Source organism: Octopus sinensis, linkage group LG15 (assembly GCF_006345805.1).
Source record: "Octopus sinensis linkage group LG15, ASM634580v1, whole genome shotgun sequence".
In the NCBI taxonomy this organism is placed as follows: Eukaryota; Metazoa; Mollusca; class Cephalopoda; order Octopoda; family Octopodidae; genus Octopus; species Octopus sinensis.
The window spans coordinates 24106102-24130714 of NC_043011.1; the positions used below are offsets into that span (position 1 = coordinate 24106102).

General features: G+C 31.8%; 1 protein-coding gene across 4 annotated transcripts in view; it reads right to left on the bottom strand.

Annotated features, from left to right (window-relative positions):
- LOC115219720 (sodium- and chloride-dependent taurine transporter) overlaps window positions 1-24613 on the bottom strand; it is a 260954-nt gene that overhangs the window by 84704 nt on the left and 151637 nt on the right. For 2 of the 4 annotated variants that reach the window (XM_029789919.2, XM_036509551.1), the window contains one exon: window positions 21942-22017. The exons of 1 other annotated variant lie outside the window; for it this stretch is intronic. The gene's annotated coding sequence lies outside the window, so the exon portion shown is untranslated. The remainder of the gene's footprint in view (window positions 1-21941; window positions 22018-24613) is intronic. One more of the 4 variants, XM_029789920.2, reaches the window with a different exon arrangement.

Here is a 24613-nt window from a genome sequence, read left to right on the forward strand (position 1 = left end):
ATCCATTAAAGTTATCATTTTAAAACCATTAGTAAACTCATAAATCTACATCAACAAGACTGTAACTAAATCATCAGAATCCATTTATACAAAATATCAAATGCTCGGAAAAGAAAGAAAAAAAATATTGTGACCCATTGAACAGGAGAGATCAAATCAGATTTCATTTAAACAAGTAAATAAAAAAAAAATTAAATATCATAGCAAATAAATTGTATCAGAAGTAGCAGTAGTTGCTTGCCAGCTGGTGAACACTTTTCTTTAGATTGTATTGATTTCTTATAGCTTGGCATTTAAAGCCAAACTCAAATAAGCTAGTTTACTATTTCTGATCAACTTGCTCTAACAAAGAATTCTATTTCAAAGTAGTATTATTATCCAAGTGTTCAGGATTTGACTTAGATAATTTCATTTTTATTTAAATGAAATTTTTGATAACCAAAATATATACATAAAGTACTACTACAATTAAATTACTATCCATAACTAAGAAATATTTAATTTTATATGCAATATATTCATATAGGATGTATATAATGAATTTCTAGACAAAATGTTAAGATATGCATGTTCTACAAAAACATTTCCTCTTGTGAATTTGTTCTTCAAAGTGAATTTAACTAGACATGATTAAATCTTAAGCTGATATCACCTGCAGTAATACAACTCTTTTTAAATTTTGGTAAGTTAGAAATATTAGCCTGGTTGCCTTGTTCTATATAATTTGATTTATTTATTTAAACTAAAATCTGAAGAAGAATGAGAGAGAGGGACATCATAATTTTCAATAGAAGAGCACTTTCTTTGACTATAAAATAGTCTTCTGGTTCAGTTTATTTTTCGAAATTCCCACTTATCACATTATCATTTTGTTTCAAGCAAAATTATCACATTACCATTTTATCACACTTTGTTTCAGGCAAAGAAAGATGCTATGATGTAATCTCCATTCTCATAAATGGAGAAAATTCCTTTGAAGTTTTGTATTTCTAAATTTTCATTCAATTGCCTCTAGTCACCATATTCCAACAAGCATCATCACAACAATTATTATGTTCAATATCTCAACAAACATTTAAGCAATTTTTGCAAGTAACAGAAATGACAGTATCAAAAGAGTTAATGTTCTATGCATATATTTTACACAGATTAAACTGAACAATATGTTCAGTTTGTATGAATAGAGAAAAATAAATGTAATCTAACTCAGACAGAGGAGGTGGAGAGAGAGAGAGAAAGAGAGAGAGAGAGAGAGATGAAAGGAGAAAGAGGAAAGAAAATAGAGGGAGGGAAATAGAAAAGAGAAAGAGGAGAGACATAGAAGTAGAAAGAGAGAAAGGATAAAGAAGAGAAAAGAGAGAGACCTAAAAATGAAAGTAAACTTTTTAAATTTCTATCAAGGCTTCCATCTGAATTACAAATGTCAAAGGTAGCTATTTATGCCTTAAGTCAAAAAATGATCCACACGTTCTTTCATAATGAGGTTTTCAGAATAATGGATAATAGTTGTGTATGATGAGAAAAAAAAAAAGCTTAACTTAAAATCAAACAGCTGTAAGACAGTTGTGACAAAGGAAAATCTAAACGAGATCAGATTGAGGTAAATTATACTTGTTGCAATTATATAAATTTCATTTTGATAAAAAACAAGAAGCTAATGAAGACTCATTTAAAATTCAGAACAGCTTCAAAATCTGTCATCATATACTTTAAAGATTTATATTTTGAAATTTTAAGAGCAGATAAATGGTTTATAAGAGTAGCTCAGTATTTTTTCTTATTAGTTTGGTCTGAAAGAAGGGGTTGTGCCTATGTCTTTCACAATCCCTCTAAGGCCAGTGAGATCAATATAATGTTCATTTTGGAAGAGTTGTATATTAAAATTTGAAAGGAATTCCAGAGGGTCAATCTGTAAGGGACAAAACTAACCTTGGGTCACATCACAGTTGATAAAATGTATGTGTGAATGTGAGAGAGACAAAGAGAGATATGTATAGAGCTCACAGATGAGCAGTTTTGTCAGGAGGTTCACATGTTATCTATAGAAAAAGGCCTTGCTGATTATGCATGCAACAACACTGTTAAACTGTTTTATAAAATTTCTTGTAGGTTGAGGGTTCAAGCACTGCTGACGGACATAAGGTTCCAAGAAAGCCATAGAAAGATTCAAGATGTTGGAGGAAGTTTGCTGTCATCTTTGTGGGAATGGGGCAAACTGTAGTACAGTAATCCTTTGACTATTATGGGTGTTACTTTCCCAAACCCTTGCGATAGGTGAAAATCCACGAAGTAGAAACAGTACTGTACAATATTTTTTATTTCTATAATTTGTATATATTTCTTTTATTATATATGTAAAACAACACCACAGAGGAATCAATGTAAGCTTAAACAAACTGCGATATGGAAAGGGATTACTTTATACTTCTAAGGATCAAAATATATCTCAAAGAATGAAGAGTTTGGCAAGAGTAGGGGAGAGTTCTGATAGGCATTGTTAATGCTAATAGACAATCTGGTTTGAAGCTGTTGGAAGTACTTTCATACTTGGTCCATATGTGGACATAGTGATGAACTGGTGGCACAGAAACTAGCCATGTGAAGTTGGTCCAAAGTGGGGCAGCATAAGCTGAGTCTTTCTTTACAGAAAGTACTGTTATAGAACCATCATGCTTGTAAAGTGGAAAAAAAGAGGATTACACCAAGTTGGTAGATATCCTTTTAACAAGAGACCAAAAGTATAGGTTGAACTTTGAAAACTGAAAGAGCTTGCAGGCAATGCAACACATAGAGGAATTCTTTACATTTGGGACAATGATTTTACATGAAAATAGAGGTCAGTTAAGGTAGAAAAGTGCCACTTTCTGAAGATACTAATGGCAAAGGTTGTAAAAAAGAAAACTCTAACAGAGAGAAGTGAATGCATATCTGCAAAATGGTGGAGCTGACAGGAGATGTGACAATATCCACCTATTAGTCATATGCTGAACTGATCCATTCACCCTATTTCAACACAGAAAAAAACTGACTTAAAAAATGGTGATAAGACTACATTTAAAGTACATACAAAGTTTAATTTTTACATTGATTATCATATTTTAAAGACTGATATTGTGAAAGAGCTAAGCTCACTCAATTTTTTAAAACTAGTTATGCTAAATATAGTACATGCAATATCAAAGATTAAGTATTAATTTCAACTTTTGAGTTTAATTTCAGTTGTTTTAGATCTTCAATTTGAGAATAAAATATTCCATTTATTCTTTTGAGCAAATATTAGAGGCAGAACCACTTAGTTAACTTAGAAGCAAACAGTTTGACCATTTGGCTTTTGATATTCTATTACTTGTAAAGTTAAAATAAAATATTACAAAACATAATATTCATCAATCAATTATTTTAGAATAATATTTGTTATGAAATATTTGAAGGTAATTAGAAATCATTCTTATGCAGAAATTCAGTATAAAATATTTATCTAAACTAAGTCTAATATTCAATTGGTCAGTGTACACGGAAGAAATGACAATTTTATTATGGAAATACAGCATCCTCAATGTTATATGAGTGACATGAATGGATGATCCAGACAAGGAAAACTAAGAGCTGTAGGCTGATGGTAAAAGGTAGACAAGGTGGTGAAGATAAACAAAGAGATTTGGAAGTAAGTGGTTAGGTTAGATTTGAAAAGTTTGGGTCATAAAGGTGAGATGATACAAGACTCGGATGTTTATTGGAAAACACTTGTCTAACCTATGTTGGCATGAAAAAAAAAAAAAAAAAGAGATGAAATCCATTCTATTTGTTGAAATGGGACTGTCCCTTTGGCTGATTCACTAGCTATTATCAAAAACGAAATACACAATAGTGGCTTACTAAAAGACTTTACAGACAAAGAAAATATTAAGTATATGGAAAACAAATTCTAAAATAGAATAAAACTTAGGATGAAAACCAGAAAGATAAACCAGTGAGAGGAAATTTAAAGTGCACGAAGACTGTTTCTAATATGTACAATGAACACAAACATCAAAAACAGTAAAAATCAATTGTACTTTTCACGAAAAGAAAAAGTAAACAGCATAAGAAATGCATTTATGGAATTGGAAATAAAACAACAAAATTAAGTATGAATTGATATAACCTATTTGTAGAAAAACTACAAGTTATGTACAAAACTATTGTAATTCTTAAATGAAGAGATGAGCTCTAGACTCAATTTAATGGTAAATGAACTATTTCCAAATTATCTCTCATGCTAGATCAAAATGATACTTTATGGGTAGTTCCATGAAAGGGAAAGAATTTAACTCATTATAAACATAGTCTTTCATGAATCTCTGTGATATGTGAGAACAATACTATTTTCCCCCTTTGGCTCACAAAACAATCAAACTTTGTTAGACAGGATGGTGGGCTCTGATACTGACTTGGATATAAGTAATTTCAGGTAAATTAAATTGTTGTGATAGTGGGATTCAGTGCTATCTCATGTGGTGGAATAGGTGCTGCCAAAAGTTTGGTTGCTTGGAGATGTGTATCACGCAGCAGAAATAATTAACACTTTGTTGAAAATACATGAACTACAGATTCAAAATAGGGATTATCATTTGTTAACATGTGAGTATAATTGATTAACATGTCTCTGGATAATCCCCTCATACAGATACAGAATATGAAACTAGGCGATTTGCTTTGAGTGCTGTTTCAGAGTTTCATTTTTCTCTTTGGCTGTAGTTCCTAAGATACACCAACTCACCAATTTCTCAGCTGTTTTTGAGCAATCACCATCTCCTGGGTATGTTGGTAGCATCAAGTGAAGCTAGGTTTAACTATATCGAAAAAGTTGCATAATTTATGATTCAACAACAGTTCCACAGGAGACTCACAGAGAGTAGCAAGGTGGATGCATAATTCAATAAGCAAATAGAAAATGATTTATTAGTCTCAGTTATGTCATAACTTCAAATTGACACTTTCTTCAGAGCTGTACTGAAAGTTTGGACAGCCCTCTCTGTACAACTATTGGATGACAAGCAACAAGATGCATTGGTTACATGCCATATACCATTTAGAGACATAAAGCTCAAAAATCCATCACTTGCAGAGGCAGAGCCATTATCTACTGCACATATCTGAAAGGCTATGAATCTTAAAAACAAGTTTTTCAATGGTTGCTATAGAAGTTCAACTGCTCATAGATGTAGCTTCAATCCATTTGGCCTAAGTGTCTTCAACAAGTGAAAGTATTTTGCTTAGAAATGGACCTACATAACCTATATGTAGAAAGGACCATGGGCCAGAAGGCTATTCTCGAAATTGTATTGGAGTATTGACATTATTGTAGCCTCTAACATGGCTCCTTCTTACTCACAATGCAGCTTTTGCTACCAAATGTAGAAAATGTAAGTGCCTTCATCCTGTTGACATGGATGCATCATGTGACGTTGATAGATTACTTCATGCCCCAGATTGAGAGGGATAATTACTCTCAGCATCAAAGTAGGCAACTATCATAGACAGTTAATTCGGAGTTGGATAATGAGAAAGGCTCTAATTCAGACAAATCTTGTTCAACTGACCAGTCTTGTTTTATGTTCATGCTAACTATGTGGCTTGCGATCAGATCTTCACAAGTATGGACATCCACTTGCTCTGGTGCACAATAAAAATCATCACCTTAATTTTGATTAGAGATGGTTCTGAACTTTGCAAAGGAAGACTACTTCACCACATTCTCATTGGTTCAATGCAATCTTCAACTCACCTTCTTGGTCACAAGTGACCAAGTAAAACTAGTAGAGACAGTAGCATGGAGTACTGAGTACTTTTTGGCTATGTGTGATATAAAGCAGTCTCATTAGTGCGGGTGTTGTGATGAGATGCACTCGGTGAAGTGGTTGGTGAGTGAGATGAAGTGGTACAGAGTCATGATAGTTCCTTGGCTTTGTTGGCAATGAGACAACCTTTTAAGTGGTGATACCACTATGAAATGTACCTAATACACTGTGAGGTGTTTGATAAAGCACCCAGACATAGAATTGATGAAATGTGCAAGCAAGACATGCTCTTCTTACTCACTGGCAAAGAGGAGGAGAACAGTAATGCCAAAAGAAATGGATTCAACCCATGACAACATACACTATCCATGCTAGCAAAGAAAGTCAGTATAAAGTTAAGACCCCACCACGCACACACAATATAGAACAAGTTGAAAATAAGAGGTACATCATAAAATTAGACATAAGCAATTAAATAAAATCTAGCAACACTAACATGTAGCTAGTTTGTTTCACACCAACTACATCTTAATTCTTTCGTAAACCTCAGAAAGTGATTTTAACACACATATTCACAGGTTCAATTAAACCAGTGAAAACACGCTGATGTAGCTACTCATCTAAACTGTCTACAATAAATCATTTTCCAAACATGTGCATACACCTATATTTGTTTGGAAAGAGAAAGGATGTGAAAGAATACAAATAATGATGTGAAATGAGCATTGACATTTTTGATGAGTAATAAATGCAATATTCTCTATGCAACAATCTAAGAAAATTGCGCTGTAATTCAGCAACAGCAACAACAACAAAAAATGTTCAGATAGTTTTATATCCCAATAGATGATTCATTGATAACTTTAAATTTACATTTCATTGTACATGTTAAAAACTTTTATCAAGTGAATATTTATTTATTTAGTGAAATTATTGAATTTACTTGAAACGTGTTCAATCTCCTTTCCCATTAAACCATACTTAGGAAGCATCTCTGTTCAGTGAAGAAATAATTAATGAGAGAACATGTCACAAGCAACTACCAGCAAACCTGTTAGATTAAATAGAAACTTGTATGTGAATTCATAGTTGTCTTATTTCATATGTGTTTACACACATCAACATAAACACGTAATAATGAAACATGTAGGGATCAATTCTAAGATTTCCTATTTCCTGAATGACATTCATTTACAGACAGTAATAGAAAAATAAATTATGCATTAAACAAGATAAAAAAGAAAAAAAAAAGACAAATATACTTCAAAGCATGTCAGAGTGAGCATACTTACAATTATTACCTTAAGACACAAAATTACTAAGTAAATATGTAGAGGAAATGCAGGTCACTTAATCTTATAGATAATTACATATGTTTCTAAAAGAAATAAAAGGATATGAAACAACAACAAAATAATAATAATAATAATAATAATAATAATAATCATCATCTTAAGGAAAATAATCTTAAATCAATGAAAACAAATATAAAAAAAAAGGCAATATTTTATTTTTTATATATATATATATTTTCTGGTAGGGAAGCAGATCTACAATCGCTATGAAGAAAATAAAGAAATACTGAGATGATTCTTTTGCATTTAGAAAAGTTTCTGCATGAAGAAATTAAATCAATAATGTCGATCTTAAGTCAATGTTTCAGCCAGCATATTTCATAGTGTGCTTACATACACGCACAACACATCAAATAAGGAATAACTGGCATTAATTAAATTATCTCTATTTGACCTTGAGAAATGAAACGTTCTAATATCTAATCTCGATAGGACTGACACATTCACTGACTGCCAGTTAAGATTCCAAGGATGATCCTTACCCTTTTACATTAAATAATTCCAAATTAAGTAGTATATATTTTCTTCCTTCAAATAGATACATAATCCTATTTCAGTAACAAATATTTAATGCAAAAATCATTAAATAAATTTAATACGATTTTCTGCATATATTTCTTGTTGAATTTTTATTTGCTCTCTCTTTCTCTGCCATTCCTTCTTTATGCATATATAAGAAGAATACACAAAGAATATGAGTATGTGTGTGCAAATATATACAAATATGTATAAATATATGCAGTTGACCCTGTGTTAATATAAAACATGGTAATAAATGTTATTTTATTAATTTGGCAATGAATAAAATTGCCTAAAAAATGGATTTCATAGAAAAATATTGAAAATAGAGGTAATGAAGGGTTGCTTAATCCCACCCTGCAAATTGACTGTTGCTGAAGAAAATGTATAGTCTCTAAAACTACAATATGTTCCTGTGAACTTGTAGCATCACTCTAGTTTATTTTGACAATCCTTATGGGATTTTTTTTTTTTTTCAAGAAAGAATTTAATGTGAATTTTCATTTTCAAATAAAACATTTCCCATGCTGAAAGCAAAGTCTGTACAAAAGAATATTACTGTAGGAATGAAGAAAGAGATTATTCTAAGACAAAAAGTGATTGGTCTTAGTGCAAAGTATGGATTGGCCTAATTTAAATCTGTACCAAAAGGGGAGAAAAAATTTGCTAAAAAGTGCATCAGTAGTTGTAGGAATATGTAGGCTTTGTGCCTTGCATACTAGTGACATCAGAAATCTGTTAGTGTAGACCAGAGAGAAACAACTTAGGCAGTAATTCAATGAGTAAAGCATATTTGTAAAAAGTTAAAAATAACTCGGTGGAACATCGCTTGTTAAGGTCATTTCTACAGATATTCTAGAGAAATTATCACCAGCACTGATTTTTGTTATGATGTTTCGTATCTGAGATGTCAGCTGCAAATCAGTTGTAGATTTGACAGCCCTAGTGGCAACAACACTCTTTCGGCTATGCATCTTTTAGTGTTCACCATCATCCACAGAATAAAGAGACAGGTGCCTGCTTCTTGCAACATGCCAGCATGTCCCACTGGGTCTTCTTGCCACTCGCACATGCACTCACTCACTACCCCAGTCACGCAATGACTGGCACATTCAGCACTCATGTGCACACTTACACTGCCTCAGTCATGCAATGGTTGGCACGTTCAGCACTCACACACATGCGCTCACTCACACTGCACATGCAAAGTGACATCGCTATTCGAACTCACTCAGATCCTGTCCTGTACATTCCCTGGATTCTACCTCCTGATATGCACATTTTATTTTGCATCACATTTACCTCACAATTCTGAACCTTGTTTTCACTTTGCTGGTCCTGAAATGTGTATTTTGCTTAGCATATTTCAGTCCTCCTACTTGTTTGTAGCGATTTTCAGTCTGCAGTGGAGTAGTGTAGTGAGACAGAAAAGAGCTATTTTGTCGTGATAGCATAGCACGATCATGCAATGGCCACTTCATCCAATTAGAGCTAGCTGCAGAAGGATACATGTGGAAACTTCTGCCCAGCAGAATACATGCCTTCTTCAAATAGCTAAATCAGTTGCAGATTTGACAGTGAGGAAGCAACATTGCTTTCTTTAACATGGCAGAGATAAATCAGTTGCAGATTTGATGACCCAAGTGACAACATCACTCTTTCTGCTATGCATCTTTTACTCTGTTCACTATCAACACTGCACAACTCTGTTAAACCCCTGGTTGTCACAGTATAAATAGAGACAGTTGCCTGTCTCTTGAAATGTACTAGCTTATCACACTGTGTTCACTAATTTTCTGAAAAAATGTTGCAATATGTTAAGATTAGTAAAGGTTGTCACAATCCACTCTGGATACTTACTTAAGAAACAAAAAGAAAAAAAAAGGCCCCAAGAAACTTCTACTTCTTCAGTAACATAAGATCCAGACAATCCTCTGCAGATGTAAGGAGTTCTAAGAGGCTTAGATGAGATGCCTTTTCTCCCCACCCTTGCAATAATTTCCTCTTCCCCCACCACCTCATTGACCTTCATTTTGGCTAAACAACCCACCTAATTCAGGTGAGAGATTGATTATTCAAAATTTATGATTTTTAAATATTTAAATTTTTGATTTAATCAATCATTCTTTCCTTTTATAGATTATTTGTTATTTATGTGATAACACCTTTAATGTTGTATTTTACTGTCTGTTAGTGTTTGTCTTTGTAGGAGAAAGATCTTTGAAATGAGGTGTGAATCATTCATTCAATCTGTTTTATTTTGTTTCAGTCTGTTTTTTTTTTTTTCTTGTTATTTTCTTATTGCACTATAATCACATAACTTTTTTTATTATTTGTGTTTTATTCAAGCTTAAAAGGCTGCTTTGTGTGAAATGTGGAAGCTTAGCATTAAATGGTTACTAAATACATATGGTTTAATTGATGTTGTAACAGATGAGGTTTTGGAATGAATTACATTTGTAATGGCAGAGTCAACTAGATATATCACTCGTCAATAGAACATTAAGAGACACATAACACTTTACAATAATCTACTTATATAAGACTTTTTTTTTTCTTTTTAGCAGAGATTTCTAGCTCCTTTTGAGAAAGTGAATATATAATTAACAATTCTAAGCACAAAAATTAAATCTTCCAATTGACCTGGAAGAGAAACATTATCAGTATTGGATCAGTGGCATTATAAGGTGCTAACTGTGCTTTTCTTTGTTTTTAATAGAGCAAGGCTGGCTATATGTCAAGAAGTTAGCTTTGTAATCCAATGGTTTCAAGTTCAATCCCATAATGAAGCACCAACTAGAGTAAGTGGTTATTATAATCTTATATTGACCAATAATTTTAGTAGAATTTGATAGACAAAATTTGATAGGTAGAAGTTTGTTATATGACATACACATTTGTGTGGTATATGTTAGGGATAAGATGACTAATAGGTTTTTGGCATGTGAATATGGCACTCAACTTGTTGCATTCCCAAAAAGTCAGTCTCTCTAGATTGTGTTCATTTCTCACTTTGATTTGTTGTCTAATGGACAGTTTTGTATACTTGTGGATTGTTACAACTCTTATACAAGTAAAACAAGTAATGAGTTCCTTCTTTTATGTTGGAATCAAGTGCATTATATTTTATTATTCTAGCACTCAAGGCTCAAATAACAACTATTGTTACGGTTAAAACAATGGCAACAAGGTTAAGAGATAATATGGCTATTTCTTTTAAACAAATGGAAATGCTTCTTGAACATCAGCAGAAACAATTTGAGGTAGCACAGTTTAAACTTATTGAATTACTAACTCAAACATTATCTTTCCACTCGAACAGTGACAAATCTCAGGCACCTTCGAATTCTATTAGAGAATATATTTTCGACCGAATTGCTGATACCTGGCTTGCAAAGTTTTGAAGATACTTTTCATGTTGACTGTTCGAATATTGATGACCAGGCAAAAGTCAGATCACTATTAGCCAAACTCGGAATTAACAAACACACTAAATACATTAATTATATACTACTGAAGAATCCTTGAGACATCAGTTTCAATGAGACAGTTGAAATACTTCAGAAGATCTTTGGTGCAAACTCATAACTGTTTAACATTAGATGCAATCATTTTAAAATTGTCAAGTCCAAGGAGGAGGATTTTTTTCAGCTATGCAGATATAGTAAATAATGAATGTGAATGTTTCAATTTGAATTCTTTAACTCATAATCAGTTTCAATTTGAATTCTTTAACTCATAATCAGTTTCAATTTGAATTCTTTAGCTCATAAAGAATTCAAATTGAAACTGATTATGAGTTAAATAATTCAAATTGAAACTGATTAACTCATATTGTACAGCAAGCCAGCAAAGAGTGCCAAAAGTTGCAGCATGACATGAAGATGACTGGAATGAGTGACAAGTTTACAGTAAATAAATCAAGTGAAAACTAATCCTGAATCATTACCTATTGACAGGAAAAGAAATTTTGGTTCTCTTCAGTTATACTGGTTTTATGGAGCAACACATGGAAAGTTTTGCCCTCATTCTTTTATATGTTTTAGCCCTAAGGCTGTGGCTGTGCTGGGGCACTGTCTATTAGCAACACATGTCAATTATGCCACGAGTTTGGTCATAAAGAAAAGTCTTGTTGCCTAATCATTTAAAGGAAGAAAGCAGAAAGTCTAATCACTCATGGAAAGTAAGTAAAAACTCTCTTCCTAAGTTTTCAGCTCGTTACAAACCAAGAAAACAATACTATTTATACCAGCTTTAAAGTGGATTTTCAAAAATAAAACACAAGTATTTAATTGTTTCAATAAATGATCCTCCACTTAAATTACAGTTAGCCACAGTATCAGATATCATGTTGATGATTTCTTGCAAAATTTAGAGGCAACTTAGTTATCCACTGTTAGTTGAGAAAGAACACAATGCCAAGAATGCATCAGGTCATAATATAAAGTTTATTGGTATGGTTAAGTGTAAAGTACAGTTTGATTATTTTTAATGGAACTCTTGTTATTTGAAAAATCAACATGACTTAAATTTACTTGGTTTAGAATGGATTACTGAACTGATCTTATGTAGTAACCCGATGATCTCTATTTGCACACATTTAAATACTGAGTGGCCCTATCAATAGTTCATTTGAACAATAATGGAGAATATTTTGCCACACAATTGTTGATACGTTCAATAATAACACTAATAACAATAATAGTTATGATGCTCATCATCATTGTTTTAATGTCTAGTTTTCCATAGTTGCGTATATCAGCTGAAACTACATTCAAGAAGGGTTTCCTATAGCCGGATGTCCTTTCCAACACCAACTCTCACCTGTTTCCAAGCAAAGTAACGACACCCATTCTACTGTACAACAAACAGTCCTGACATAGTTATGCAAAGAACTAGAAACAAACACCATTTGTATGAACACAAGCCATTTATTTACAAAGAGCACAACTTGTCAGGAAGCCAATATGCACTTTCACAGTCAACTACAAACAAATGACACCATCTGTATGAACAGTGAGGCTTTCATTTACTGTCAGCAAATACGTAAAGATGAGGAGAAATATGAACTCATTCACACATACACACACACACACACAAACATGCATGTGTGTGTGTGAGTGTGTGTGTGCATGCACGCATGTACATATATTTGTATATATGAGGAACAACTTTCTTTGTAAACATTTATTGAAAACATGACCATTCATTTTATTAATGTTTTTTCATATCTGCATATCAGACTTTTATAGTTCATTTAGAACAATAAAGTTCTCAAGGTTCAACTTTATTATCAATGTTCCAGGCTATCTTAGGCTCACCTGCAGCATGTGCAATGATTTAGACTTCTGTAATACACTTTTCATTGTTGATACCTTATATTTAAATAAATTTTTCTACCAGAACTTGACCATTAGAGTATTAGTGTTCTATGTCATCCAGTTTGCAGTTATGACATGTGTGCTGTAAATTAATTGTAGCTTAGTGATATTAGTATTACTTCCACAATCAGTCCTATTTCTTTGAAGAGTTGTATAAAGTATGGAAGTATTTTCTGTTGTTTTCCTTACTATTGTTCCTTGTTTTATTTTCATACACACAAACCTTCAATTTCTGTCAACCAATTTCACCTGAAAAGCACTGGTCAACCCTGTGTAGCTAACCCATGCAGTGAGATTGAACCCCTAACCATGTGGTTCTGAAGTGAAACTCTTAACAACAACACAGCCATGCTTAAAAGCAATAATAAGAGATGTTTTTTCATTAGATATGAGGCCTGAGATTTAGAAGCCAAAAACAAAAACAGAATGTAAAAACAGGATCTAGAAAGAAAAACCTTTGAATTATACGGACTAAATTCATTGATAAATTGCATAGCAAAAAACTTCACCAGTCTATAATACACAAGAAGAATCTGTGCTGCTGTAACCAGTTTGATGGCAAATGAGTGAATCTAACATAATTGTGAAATTTCTAGTAAATTGATGGATAAGAGATTTGGAAAGATCAATCAAAACTTTTAAGACAGTATCTTATTTGTGAACTGCTGGAAGCATGAAACATTATTTTATTCTATCTGTGCAATATAAAGCTGTGAGTTTGCATAGTTGTGCTATAAAGTGGTCGGAAATAATTTAGAAGATATAAAGATAGAGAAACATTCTTTCCTGATAAGATTTGTTTTTAAAACCTCACCACTTTGAGAGAGAGAGAGAGAGAGAGAGAGAGAGAGAGAGAGAGAGAGAGAGAGAGAGAGTGAGAGAGAGTGAGAGACAGAGAAAGAGAGAACTGACAATCCAACTACTATTTGAAGATTTCTTTGAAGAGAACAAACTAAAATGGTTTCTAGTACTCTGGGGTAATGAGAATTTAAATTCAAAATTGCAGGCTAAAGAAAAACTCATTACTAATGCAATATCAACACTACTGATTTATACTGTTATCACTAATTACTACTAAGTTGATTGGGTTAATAAAAACTAAAGGTCTTGATCAGTGACTAGATATTAACCAATGACCAATAAGTTGAAGGAGTTACTGGCTCAGATGATACAATTAGGGCCAGCAAACATTGATTCAGTTAGCTATACCTTCTTAATGATGAAGAAAAGAATATTATCCATAAAAGACTTAAAACTGTAACTGGTAGTCTAAAACTTAGTGCAGTAAAAAAAATGTTAAACACAATAAGAATATATGTTTTTAAGTATACAGAATAAAAATAAAGACATCATTTACTTTTGATTTAGTCTTTAAAGGCTGATCAAACAAATGGGTTTTAAAAATGCCACATTTAACAACTATACTAGCTGAGAGCTGTATATTACTAAAGCCAAAATAGACATTTTTCATATTTGGAACAGTCAGGAAAAAATAAACTTGAAACTAATAAATATCACAAACAGAAAAACAAAATAAACACGGATATCATATAATGCAAGCATACCTCTGGATCCTTAAAAGCTGATAAAGATCTAACATGGTATGTTTTTGGTTCAAAAGCTTGTATGAAGGGAAAAGAGAGAGGGATAGAAACAAGGACGTGCGGAATCAGAGAAAGAAGGAAAACAGAAATGTGTGAAAGATAAAAGAATTTCTACATAAAATTATTTATAAATTATGAGTTATTTTAATGTGTACAGTTCTTACAGCTTACTCTAAAACTTGGAAATGTTTCTCCACAATCAAAGCTTCTTTTAACTTTCAACATGCTTACAGTTACTATCGATATTGAAGTTTTACTTTGGTTTCGTGTCTGATTTATTTAATACATATTTACAAGTAATGGCAGTGTAGAAATGAAGTTTGCTTTGCAGCCTTGTGGTTTTGATTTCCAAACCACTGAGTGGCACTTTGGGAAGTATCATACTATAACCTTAGATTAACCAATGCCTTGTGAGTGAAATTTGCTACATGAGAACAGTGCAGAAACTTCAGAAGCATGTTACATTACATACACACACCTGTGCAGTGTATAAATGTTTACACTTGTCAAAAAGTTGGTGCTCGTTGTGTTACTTCATGTTCCATCACTTAGCGGTTCAACTAATAAAGATGGATAAAATAAGTTCCTGACTGAAATAGGTACTGGGGTTAATATGATTAAGTAAAGAATTGTTACAGATATTGTCTAGCATGTGACCATGCTGGGACAGCATTTTACCATTTGTTTGTGCATGTTTCTACATATCTTCACATTAATAGTTTGAACAATGGTACACTTGTTCATGATTCTTGTAAATGTATATACTGTAGCTCAGCAATTTCAGTTTTGTGAAATAAAAATACCTTATTTGAAAAAACAAAAGGTTGATTTCAAGAAGAGTATCTGACCATAGAAGATTGCTTCAATAAGTGCATGCTAGTATGGAAAAAGCAGATATATAAAGATAATGATATAAATCACAGTAACTTTAATTATTAATATTCAGAGAAGGAATATATCAATTTAGCAGTCAGAGAACCATATAAGATAGTGAAGAATCAATAATCAGAGAGTATGCTGTAAAGGTTGTCAAAGACAGTGCGATAATTATTGGGAATCTATTGCAGATTCTACAGAGCTAAAAATAAAGGGAAAATATATTAATGCAAGTCTCAGGAAGCTATTTAAGACTATCTTAGAATATAATTTAAGCAATGGTATTTTAAATTGTTGCATTTAGTACCAAACTATCAGGAAAACATTATACTAAATCACTAATAATTTTAGTACTATATAAAAAAAACAAACAAATAAATGAAAATCTGATCCTAAAAACCATATCAGCAAATAACTACTGCAGAAATAGTTAATGTAAACAGAAGTAAAGCTATGCATAAAAATTGGGATTGTATTTGATAATTTTCATTTTTAACAGTAAAATTTTAGCTTGTTTCAAGATAAGTTGTTTTCAAAAGAAAGCTCAAATTTTAAAATATAATTGACACAAACTGTTTCATCATAGTTAAAAATAAATTTGACCTTTTACTGGAAAAAAAAATCTTTTAAATCAGCAGCTTACTTCAAGAGTGAAGATATAAGTGAAAATCTTGATATGATGACAATTGTAACCTGCACTCATTTATAGACGGTAGCATGAAGAAATTAGATTTATGGTGGCCTATATATTTTCTGGAAAGCTTTGACCTAGTAATTCTTTTAGTTCAGATAAAATTACAAGGTCTTTGAAATGCCTGTGAATACAAGGCTGCTTTAGTAGATGGTCACATATGGTATTATCATGCATATGATGCAGTCAGATGTTTACTCTAAAAATTGACTTTGTATAACTTTTACATTATTTTGCTAACATTTTAACATTAGCAAAGACTAGGGAAGAATGTTAGCAATGATAAAAAGAAAAAAAAAAAAAACAACAATTTATATCATTTAAACAATTGACTTTTATGCACCTATTTCATTTAATCCGTTATTTAATTTACATTTTAAAATTATAACAAGTTTGTAGAGCTTCATAATGTATGTCTAAGTATCTGATCTAAAATGAACAAAAGAATAATAATTATAGTAACTGGGTACAGAAATGGATGATAATCTGGGAGGGACTTGGAAACAGTGTCAGGAAATCAGTGGTGGAATTGTAACCAAATATCAACGACAGTTTGTAGAACTATTTCACACCAGAGAATTAAAGAAACAGGAGGAATGCTACAACAACAGTCATGGAAACACTATATATATACTAATTCAGAACACCACCCATTTTTTACTTCTGTCAGCAAAATATTTGGCAGGATATAATACAAAAAATAATTTTTTCTTTAGAAAATTTTTTAATTCCTAACAAAGCATGTTATTAATTATGATCTTGGTGACATGTTTCTAGAGAAAGTCTTTATAAAAACCTTGTGCAATTTTCTGTTTGTATAGCACTAGTTTTATAAATGATAAAATTAACCCGTGAAAAGGATAAATGAAAGAATTTACGACATTTTCAAATAGATTTGTTCTTAAGAGTGTTCATTTTAACCCTTTAACATTCAGATTACTCTGTCAACTGTAATATTTATTTATTCACATTGTTATGGATTAATTATGCAATATCTCCTAGCTTTCAGGTTTTGCCAATATGATTATTTACTTTTGAAATGATATTTTAGAGTAGGTGTGAGAGGCCAGATCTGATTGGTTTGAACATAAAACAAGTTGAATATTCGGGCTGGATATGGCCAGTTTAAATGCTAAAGGGTTAAATATGCCCACAATCATTATATATACAGACTCTAATGCAATTCAGAAGTTCTAAAAATATATTTTGCAGCTGACTTGAATCACTGTAGTTATCCTATCCTGCATGCCATCTACAAAACAAGGCTTAAATAAACAATAGTCTTTTCACATCCATATAAATCAAGGCTGAAGCACTTATTGAAGTTTTTTTAGTGAAAATTAATAAATATTTCTAACAATTTTTTTGATTGACAGCAATACTATAGATGCATTTAACTTTAAAATGTTCTGTACAGATTAATTCTATCATATTAAGACCTAACATTATAAAAACTTTGAATTACACAAGAACTTTATAATAACCTTGTATATTTGTAATCTTTTCATTGCTCACTGAAATATTGCAGAGAGGCAATCCACACAGAGTAGCAATCCACATGAAAAACAACTGTGAATTTGGTGTTAACATTTAATGCTGGTTGCTTCCGGTTAGCTTTTTTATGCTCCTAACATTAAATACATTTCCAGTAACTTAATCACTGCATATAGATCCTGGTTGATATATGAGAGGTATAATTATATTTGTAATTTCTAGAAGTCAGTACAAGTTTTGTAAGTTTGAAGTGACATGTAGCTCTGAAGATTTAAAAAAACAAAACAAAAAAAAACAAAGTGGAGACAGAGTAAAAGAACAGTTTTAGCAATTATGATTCTCTTTCTAGTGCAATACGCTTTGATTTTATCTGCAGTGAGCTAGTTTACATGCAGAACAGACTTAAAACGTTTGTACAGTGACTAATGTTCCTGTAAAAGAGCAACAATAAATAGTACAAGATGAACTTATTGCAGCTCAGTATACACAGCAGATGATAATATAAAACTACAGTTGATCTATATATGTGAAAAATGAAGTGTTTAAAATGAAAATTGTATTTTTTTGCAAACAGAGAGAGAGAGAGTGGTAAATAAAGCCATAAATGAGAAGAGTTGTGCAACAGATTTATTAGGTGGTTTTTGATCTACAACTTGAAAAAGCTCTTTGTGAAAGGTAAAATTTAATATTTTTACTATCAGTAATAGAGCTGAATCCAGTATTCATTCCAACATGCACTAATTGTGTATGAAGTAAAATCTCTTCATACAATACCAACCAGAGACTGGCATCAAATGCAACTATTGCTGATATAAGCATTAAAATGAGAAACCTAGTAGAGAATACTTTTAGCAAGAACCCATTTAATACTGAACAAAAGTAAAGAAGTTTCCTCTCATAGCATGCTAAAAGTTCAACTTACACTCTATACTCTCTTTTACTTGTTTCAGTCATGTGACTGTGGCCATGCTGGAGCACTGCCTTTAGTCGAGCAACTCGACCCTAGGATCTATTCTTTGTAAGCCTAGTACTTATTCTATCGGTCCCTTTTGCCGAACTGCTAAGTTATGGGGGCATAAACACACCAGCATCGGTTGTCAAGCGATGTTGGGGGGGGGGACAAACACAGATATACATACATATATATATATATATATATATATATATATATACATACGACAGGCTTCTTTCAGTTTCCGTCTACCAAATCCACTTACAAGGCTTTGGTCGGCCCGAGGCTATAGTAGAAGATACTTGCCCAAGGTGCCATGCAGTGGGACTGAACCCGGAACCATGTGGTTCGTAAGCAAGCTACTTACCACACAGCCACTCCTACGCCTATTCTATGCTGAATTCTAACAAATTCTTCAAACTTGCCATCAAAATTTTGTTTTGTAAACTTTTAAACTAATGCTGAAATTAACATTAATTTAAATGTAAGTGACTGATTCATAGTAGAGTCATGATAACCATTTAAAAGCATACACAAAGCACAAGTGTCACCAGCTGGCAAAGAAAGAAGTTTGCTTCACAAATCATAGGATTCCAGGTTTGCATCTACTGTACATCCCACTGGGTAAGTATCTTGATAGACAGAAATTGTGCAGCAGCTCATCATGTTAATGTGTGTGTGTGTGAGAGAGAGGGAGAGAGAGAGAGTGTGTGTGTGTACCAGTGCAAGTTGGTACAGCCCTATATATCAAATGGTAGCAGCTATTTGATTGATAGATATTGATAAAATATATACTGGATTACATAATTGGGGTGGGGGTGTCAATATGATTGACTAAAACCAGTCAAAGTATAAATGATTACAGAGCTATATACACTTCTGATTTATATTCTATGTACTAACTCGGTCAACGGTGTGATTACAATGCAAGAAATTATATAACCATATTTACAGCAGCCGGTATGTTTCAGTTTTAATACATTGAAATTATATTATTGCATTAGGTGTACAGCAGCTGGTCACACCATTTCTCTGCATAGTAACCAACAGCAACATCAACAAATATTACATGTAATAAGGATGAAATGGGAATGCTTATGTATGTGAATGTAGTTAGGTCATGTGACTATCTGATTACTTGAATCATACTTTCAACAGATAATTCAGTGAGTAAAGAAGTTGTTTTGTCATTCTTTTTTTAAATAATTATCACACATTCACATATAATTATTTTTGTCTCTGTTCAATTTTTCAAAGTTTCTGCATCATGTTAATGTAATCAAACCAAAGATTGCCATAATGACATCAAGAAGATTAACACGAGCACAGAAAGATGTGTAATAGAAAAATTTCTTGAAAGCTGCACATAGAAGAATTACTGTGATGTCTGGTTGACAATAAATATAGCAAACAGAAAAATAATTTATATGATCAATAATATAAAAATTAGAATTCAAAATAACTAATTCTAGCAAGAGAGAGAGATAAAGAAGTTAGAGAGGAGAGAGAAAACCAGAGAAAGAAGAAAGAGAAAACTAGAGAAAAAAATTACAGAAAGCTGGAGAAAAGAGGGGAGAGGGAAAGCTGGAGAGAGTGAGAGAGTAGAGAGGAAGAGAAGGAGGAAAGAGAAAACTGGAGAAAGCGGGAGAGAGAAAGAGGAGAAAGAAAAGAGAGAGAGAAAGGTGGAGAAAGAAGAGAGAGAGAGAGAAAGGTGGAGAAAGAAGAGAGAGAGAGAAAGAAGAGAGAGAGAGAAAAAGCTGGAGAAAGAAGAGAGAGAGAGAGAAAAAGCTGGAGAAAGAAGTGAGAGAATGCTAGAGAGAGAGAGAGAGAGAAGGAAGGAAATAAACTAGAGAGAAAAGAAAAGAAAGAAAAGTTAGAGAAAGAAAAGGAAAAAAATTAGAAAAAGAGGTGCCAGAGCAAGAAAGAAAGATGCAAGAAGGAGGAAATGAATAATAATTGAGAAGAAAAGAAGTGGGAGGTGAGAAAGAAAGATATGAGAAAGTAAGAAAAGGAAGAGAAAATAAGAAACAGGAAAGGAAGAAAAGGAGAATATGTTTTTCAAAATATGTACTTGATTATCCTTAATCAATGATTTACTGAACAATGAGATCTAAATGGGCATTTATATCATCTCAGAGTGTCCACCAACTTCTATAGATTATAATACAGGCAAAAATGCATTATATCTATTGGTGTCAAGTTCTATGCTTTGCTACCAAAGCATCTCAAATAACAGCATCAATCAGTTTAAAGTGTTCGAAAAACAGCTGAAAAGTATTCTCAGAATTCTAGACCAGTTTACAACTCTGGGACAACAACACACCAGTGTGGGAAATGGTTGTTAAGACAATGATGATGAAAGAAAAATTGCAAATCTTATCAGGTAAATTAAGTGGATTGTCTTCTTGACTAGATCAGCATCAAAACTAGTAATATGTAACATACAAGCAGTGACATATAGTTTAACATGGTAGCGGAACTGTAACAGTATCAACAAAATGATTATTGTGTTCAGAGTTCAAATCTTGTAGAGATCAACTTTGGCTTTCATCCTTCCAGATTGATAAAGTATCAATCAAGGGAAGTGAACTGGTAAAATTGTTAGACCAACATACTGGACGTCTTGTATTTTTTTCCAGCTGTTTGCATTCAGATTCCACTATGGTTTACTTAAGTCTCTCAAGGAAGGGATTATTCTAATGCAAGCATTTAGGCCAGGTTTCTAGTTTGAAAATATCTTCTTCCATTCCACCAATCTTGAAGGCACTTAAAAGTTCCCCTCGCTCCTCACTAAGAGATGATATATGTATAACAAAAAAATAAATAAATAAAAAAAGGAAAAAAAGGGATTTAGTATGTTTATCAAGACAATGTTGGTAGAAAATCCACTGAAAATTCACATGCCACTTGTATCTAACTAAATCTGTATGTTTGTTACCAGTGATTCTATATAACAGTTAAGAACAATACTCTTTCCTTGCTACATCTTTGAAAAGTAGCATTAAGCACATCTTTTTATCTATTTCTATTATGAGATATAAAGCAAAATGAAAATCTAAAAATTTGAATATATGAACAAATCAGTTGGATTTAAGATACTAAAATAAATCATAATCTATTCCTATAGGAATGATTTTGAAAAAAAGATTTTCTTTTTTTTACCGTAATGTAAGACAAGAGAATTCTAAAGACCAGAGTAAAGCATGAAACAGCATGCACCATCCCTTTAATATAACGCCAAAGTATTAAGGGAAGGGAAAATCTAATGAATAAATGTTTCTTATTTTACCTTACAATGGTGCTGGTAATTCCTCAATGTAATCTGGGGCAGTCAAGTTATTTCATACAATATTGGATTATGTAACCTGCAAAAAAAAAAAATGTCAATTAAGATGTCTATATACATGTGTGTGCAAAACAATAGTTATAGTAGCCATAACTATAGAATTTCATTATTTTACATGTAATAACACTCAACACAAATGATGCTTCATTGCTCAATTTTACAATGCACTAAATGTAAATGTTCCATTAAAGCATTATTGCAATACAATAAGATGTAAATACAAAAATTTCCAAAAGCCCATAGAGAAAAACAAATGCCATTATGAGTAATTCTATAAATATAAATAAAATACATCTTTCATAACATTTGTTTTCTACTTATAAGCAAAATTGACAGCTAGGATCTGAAGTCTTGAACAAGGAGGCTAAAGAAAAAGCATAAAAAACATATCCCATTAAAAAAAATCTCCCGCACAATTTTCACTTACAGATACACTCCATATGGGATCATACAATTAACATGAACTCATACATTACTAATAAGACACCTAATACTTTCATTTGGGATTGGGTAATAAAAAACTACTATATTATTGTATAAAGTCAGAAATTCAATTCAAAAATTCAGGTCAAAATCATTCTCCAATTTTGACAAACATTTTTATATTAGAAAAAAAAACACCCACTCACACACATGTATATACATCAGTTAAAATGAATAAATGTAAGTAGTAACCCTTAGGCATCTAACAACTAATGCATGTTTTCTCAAAGTGGGTTCCATGAAAACATTCTGGGGTTCCATATGTCTTAAAGAAGAATAGAAATGTTATTTTTAAAACAAGTACTATTTGCCATTTTCAGAATAAGTTGTTTCTTTTTCTATGAATATATTCTCTCTCAAAAACAATTTGTGCTTCATTTAATTAATATCATATTTAAATTGAGATGACAGAAGTTGTACACAAAAAAGAGGTACAAGTTCCATGATCTTTGGAAAATCATATGTTCTGCATTGAAACAAGTTTGGAAACTACTGGACTAATGTATACACTTCATTCCCAGAGCTATGAAATACTGTGTATGCAGTGGATTCATCTAATGGCAATTGTTAGTTCTGTTAGTACACTGGTGGTGTATGGTTAGCCACATATTATTTAAGTGTGATTTACATTACTGATATATGCTAATAATGAAGAAAATCTTCAGTACATAATAAAAGCATGGGCATGAAAAAGAGACACTGCTTAGATTGAATAGAATTTAATCAAAATTTAAAGTTATAAAATACATAAGAATAAAATATATTTTTAATTTTAAACTAGAAAAAGTAGAGGTTACAGTTCAATAGTGTGGTGTACTCAAATTTGGTAGGCCATTTAATAGTTTAAATTTGTAATGATGCACTAATAGTTCATTCTGCTTGTATAACACATTGATTTATATTTTTCAAGAGAAATTAAATAAGTAGGTTTGAGTTCATAAACATTGCACAAAAATATGTTATTCTGTGGTGGGAATGATCAAAGACAAATAATGTACAATCTACAAACCTTATTTCAAGTACAAATGCAGAATCAGTAATTAAGGTTAAAGAGAAAAGGAATTATGAGAAGGCAAGAAAGGTGTTTCTTTTTTATGAAGTAGTAACACAGTTAATCAGTATGGACCTAGTATTTTTTTATTGCCAATTATTTGATCAGGGTTGTGATCACAGTTCAATAGAGTTGATTTGAAATTCATGTCATAAGGTAAATATAGAAATTTTTACCAATTGCAATGAAGTAGTGAATATCTTCCTGACACTAGACAAAGGTAATCATGTACTCTCCTTAGGTAAACCACAGAATCCTGCCAGATCTTCCTTGCTCTCTAGGATTACAGTATTTATTAACATTAATAAATTCAGAATAAAACTAATCTACCTTTGATTCAGTCAGAAAGAAAATGCTAATAGGTCCTTAATATTGATGAGGCAACTTTACTTTTCGTTGCTTTATTATGACTAAAAACCATAAAAATTGTCTTCCTTTCTTCTTTCTTAGATAATGCATGGTTTGCTAAAAAAATCATTAGTTGGAGATAAAAGTGTCACATTAAAGTGTTTATTGGCAGCTTAAACTTATCTTTAAAATGTACAAATAAATAAATAAATAAAAACAGCAGTGAATACATTATAATAGAGTGAAATAAAATGAAGCATAGGCTTTAAAAAATGTGTTTATAATTTTAAGTGACTACTTTCAAAACATTTCAAATGATTAATGGAAATTAAAAGAAATATTTTTCATTTTCTCACACTTATCCATTTTATCAGGTCAATGAAAATTTAATATTTCATTAAACTATTAAGATTTGGAATAATTAAGCAAAAAGTTAACAAAAAGAGAAATAAAAATAAACGTATAAAAGAAAGATTAATAGCGTTTGACGTCAAATGTTTTAATTAAAAAATTATATATTTATCACCTTCACTTATGATGAATGGAAGTAGATGAGACTACATTCATCTAATCATTTTGCTTGCATACATTGGTCAATGACAACAGCTCAGAGATATCTACTCACAAGTGAACAAACTTTTGCATTAAAAAGTAACATAGGTTGGTAGGGATGAATTAAGGAAGATTTAGAAAGTAGTTTATATATCAAACTTGAGAATGTCATTCCTCACAG